Here is a 4876-nt window from a genome sequence, read left to right as displayed (position 1 = left end):
AAAGAAAGAAAGAAAGAAAGAAAAAGTGAAGGAAAAAGAAAAAAGAAAAAAAGGAAAAAATACCTTCAGTGGCCTATTCCTTGGAAGTGAAGGACTTCTTTCCTTGCCCCCAAAGTTAGCCTGGAAAAGGGAAGTTCACAGAGAAGGTTGAGTCTGGCAGGGGTGGACTGCGGCTTGGGAGAGAGGGGTTGGATGAAGAGACAAGGGAAAGGCAGGAAAGAGCTGTCAGGGGGAGGGGCCATGGGACAGCATTGGGGAGGAGTGGGGAGAGGGCCCACACAAGTTGGAAATGCAGTGTCTATCTCCTCCCCTGAACTTCTAGAAGGATCAAATCTGATACACTCAGGCAGGTGTGTTCAAAGTGTCCTGGGGGTGCTGATGGAAGAGGGTGGGAGTGTCTGCCATGGGCTGGGTCAGTCAACACCCAGCGTCGCCAGGCTGACGGGTCAGGAGAGACTGAGTCTACCTCTCCTTTGGGAGGGATCAGAAAAATCAGAGAAGAGGAGCTGAAGGCTCCACAGCAGGGGGTTGTGGACTCAGGCTGAAGGACATGGGGACCTCTGAGTTGTTCCCCAGGGATCTTGTCACCTTGTCTTCCTGGGAGCTTTCCCCTATTCCCTGACAGCTCCTGAGGATGCTGTGTAACCACAGCTTTCCATTTGCGTTGAAAGAGGGCTACCTTCCCTTTACAGTTTTCTCTCCAAGATGTGGGATTTCATTCAGGGTGGGCGAAGCCGAGTGCTTGAAGTGGCCACCAGGGGGCGCCCGCCGCCAGCGCTTAGAACCGGTGGAAGCCTGCGTTTCCCTTGGTCCAGACTTGGAGATCATTTAGCCAGGAAGGAGCCCCAGAGCCAGTGGCGTGCTGGTAAGTGTTTAACAACTGGCTTCCAATGGGAAAAAGGCCTGATTTGTAGCGTTTGCCAATGTCTTCCATGAAAATACTCCCACAGCCGATTTTGAGCTACCAACCATTATATAGTCGATGATACAATAAATGTTAGTAACAAGAGCATCGATCATCGAATAATGTAGTACAATTATTAGGAATTAGTGAGTTTTGAGTATTGATGACCTTGGCTTTTAATATAATAGAATTTAGTTTATTAAACAACTGACACAAAATTCTGAAAATTTTGCTGATTAGCTCTCATGAGCAGATAGAGTCTGGCTCCTGCACAGCCCGGTGCCCTCCCCTCCTGCCTGGGCCTCCCATGCCCTTGAGGACTGCCAGCCTGAATCACCCCACTCATCCATTCAGCAACCACATCCTTAACACACACACAGCTGTAATATCCCTGTGAATCCCCTCAAACAGCTCTCACAGAAGGTTCTAGTATTCTCCCCATTTTACAGATGAAACTGAGGCTGAGAGCTAGGTGAAGTCACCTGCCCCAGGTCATGAAGAGGATTTGAGATTGGAACCCAGGCCTGAAAGCCAGGATCTTGCCACTGTGTCATGCTGTCCTTGAGATCACAGCGGGGTTCTAGGGGAATCCCACGCCCCAAAGCCTCAGCCCTGCTGACCTGCCCTGGCTCCTGGAAGTCCCCCATTAGTCACCCTTTGTGGCTCCTGGCTGCTGAGAGAAGGCGCTGTTATTTGGGAGGGTAACCGAGTACAGCACAGCCCTCTCATTGCAGAGAACACAACGCAGCAGAGCTGGGGCCTAGGACTAAGAGGGATGGCCTGGGGCAAGTAGCTGGCCTTTACTGAGCACTTACTGCATACCTAGTGCCTTGCCAAACAGTTTGTCTGCATTATCTCATTTAGGACTCAACCCCATAATGTGGTTGCAATGATTGTTCCATTTTCTTGCCAGGGAAACTGAGGTTCAGAAAGCCGAACCACTTGCGCTGGCAGGTTGCACGGGTAGGAAACCACGCTGTGCTGACTTCAGCTCCGCCAGCAGGGAAGGAAGGAGGGCAGACAGGAAATGGGGGGCGGGGGATGATGGGCTCGGTTTGTTCCAGATCCCTTGTCTCTTACAGGCTGGGGCTGCCACCCTGGGGGTGCTTCATCCAGCAGCGGATCTGGCAGGAGCTCCCGAAATTCTTTCCCCAGATCCCATCTCTCTTTGCCACTCAACCAAGCCACCGATTACTATGGAATGTACCAGGCACTGTGAGAGGCCCTGGGATGCCATGTGAGTAGGACAGGCTTGTAATCCCAGAACTGTGGAAGGCCAAGGTGGGCAGATAACTTGAGGCCAGGAGTTTGAGACCAGTTTGGGGCTCATGGTCTACAGGGGGACAGATTGATTAAATAATCACCCAGGAAAAGATCAGATTATGGCTGGGCCCTGAGCCCAGAGGAGAGATGCTGAGAGCAATGGGACCAGAGCTAGGGAGCATGGGTTAGAAAAATCATAGTTGAAACTTGAAGGACACAGAGTTATTGACTTGGCAGGGAAGGGATAGAGGGAAGAAAGTTCCAGGCAGTGGGAACAACATCATGGGCACAGGAGTTTGCCCTAGGGGAATGGACAAGGTGGGGGCAGCCGGAAGGAGACAGGAGGAGGAAGAGGCTGTGTGAGGATGAGGAGAACCTGGACTAGAGCAGGGTGCAAAGAAATTGTGGAATTGAGAGATAATTGGGAAGAAGGAAGGGTAGGAGTTGCTGATGGGTTGGAAGTGAGGAAGAAGGAGGTTGAAATCTCAGGTTTCTGACTTGGGCAGCTGTCCTGATGGGGGTGCAATGGGGTGGCTGGGAAAGCCATGGAAGGAGGTTGCAGGGCTGGTGGTGAGAAGAGCATCCTGAGCTGGGGTTCAGCCAAGTTGAGTCTTAGGGTCTGCTGAACCTCCAGGTGGAGGTTCCAGGAAAGCTGTTGCAATAGATGCTTGAGGTTATTAGCCATCAGGAAAATGGAAAATGCAAAATAAAGCCACAGTTAGATGCCACTTCACACCCTCCAGCAGGACTAGAATTAGAAAGACTGACAACACCCAGTGCTGGTGAGGATGTGGAGAAGCTAGAACACTCACATGTTGCTGGTGGGAATGCAGAATGATACAGCCACTTTGGAAACCAGTTGGGCAGTTTCTTATAAAGTTAGACATGTACTCACCATGTACTCCCCATCCAAACCAGAAATCCCACTCCTAGATATTTCCCCAAGAGAATGAAAACAGATGTTCATACAAAGTCTGGTACAAATGTGTACAGCAGCTTTGTTCATAAGATCCCCAAACTGAAAACAATCCAAATATCCATCAGCTGGTGAATGGATAAATAAACTGTGGTCCATCCATGCAAGGAAATATTATTCTGAATAAACAGGAGTGATGCACTGATTCACATGCCAGCATGGACGAGTCTCGAAGACACCATGCTGACTGAAAGAAGCTAGACACAAAGGGCTGTATTTGTTTTCTTTTTAGAGACAGGGTCCCACTCTGTTGCCCCGGCTGGAGTGCAGTGGTGTGATCATAGCTCACTGCAGCCTTGACCTACCAAGCCCCAGCGATCCTCCTGCCTCAGCTTCCTGAGTAGCTGAGACTGCAGGTGTGCACCACCATGCCAGGCTAATTACTTATTTTTTTTGTAGAGATGGGAGTCTTGCTATGTTGCCCAACCCAGGCTGGTCTCAAACTCCTGGCTCAACTGATCCTCCTGCCTTAGCTGCCCGAAGTGTTGAGGTTACAGGCGTGAGCCGCGGTGACATACAATCCGGCTGGGCTGTATGTTGCGTGATTCTAATGATAAGAAGTTCTGGAGAAGATCAGTGGTTACTCTTGGGGCTGGGAAATGATTAGGAGGGGCTCGCAGGAACCCTCTGGTATGATGGAAACTTGTTTTATTTTGGTCTGGTTGGTTGTCATACGGGTGTCTGCATTTGCCAAAACTCATTGAACTGCATTTTTACAATTGGTGCTTTTTACTGTGTGTAAAATACACCCTAAGAAGCAAGCAAACCAATAAGCAAGCAGGCAAGCAGGTGAATTCACGAGGCTGTGTGAGCCCAGAGGTCTGCCAAGGCGTGTGTGAGGGCAGAGGGCCTTGGGCATGCTCCTTGGAGCTCCACAGTTGCTGTCCCTGCCCCTCCCAGGGACTGGGTGACAGGAAAGCCCAAGGAAGCCACACCTCCTGAGGTCCCCTGTGAATGTCCTTACCTTCTGTGGCTGTTCCCCTGCTCAGAGACTATCAATGGCTTCCCACTGCCCAAGTCCACAGGAAGTTTCCAGCTTCCTCACTTGCTGCCCACTCACCTATTCGTCTGCCTGTCTGGGCAATCCGGCCCTCTCACTCCTCCCACCCATGCCCCACGCCTCCTGCCCTCTCTGCCTTTTGTCTCCACTTTTAGGGCTCAGCTACCCCAGGCCCTGGAGATCTATTTGGATCCAGCCATGTCTCTGGGTTCCTCCTTTGCTCATCCCCCATCGCCCTACTTCCTGCGGGGCAATATTTCACCCCGTCTTTGCCCCAGTCCTGGACACAGAGAACAGCGTCGTTGGCCAACAGGTAACTCCACGTCATTCCTCCTCCATCTGGGGCCTCAATCTTTCCATGTGTAGAGTGGGCACCTCTGTGTCTGCTCATGCCACCAAGCGGCCACTGCTTATTTGTCCTTCCCACTCAGATAAGAGTCACACAAGGCAGGGATTTTTCATTCCCCAGAAGACTTGGGAAGGAGACAGAAGTCAATCAGATGCCTGGTTCTGTCTTTGCCATCTGTCTCTCTGAGCCTCACAGTCCTCATCTGTAACATGGGATGGTCATAGTGCCTGGGGCACTGTAAACAATTATCCTTGACAACAGCAGAAGTCGACCTATCCTGTGAGGTTAGGTCTTATTTTTAACCTCATTTTATGGATGAGCAAAAGGAGGCCCAGAGAGGTTCAGTGACTTGCCTAAGGCCACGCAGCATGAAAAATCACAGAC

This window comes from Colobus angolensis, unplaced genomic scaffold (genome assembly GCF_000951035.1).
Source record: "Colobus angolensis palliatus isolate OR3802 unplaced genomic scaffold, Cang.pa_1.0 Scaffold10, whole genome shotgun sequence".
In the NCBI taxonomy this organism is placed as follows: Eukaryota; Metazoa; Chordata; class Mammalia; order Primates; family Cercopithecidae; genus Colobus; species Colobus angolensis.
Note: the sequence above shows the minus strand (reverse complement) of the source record.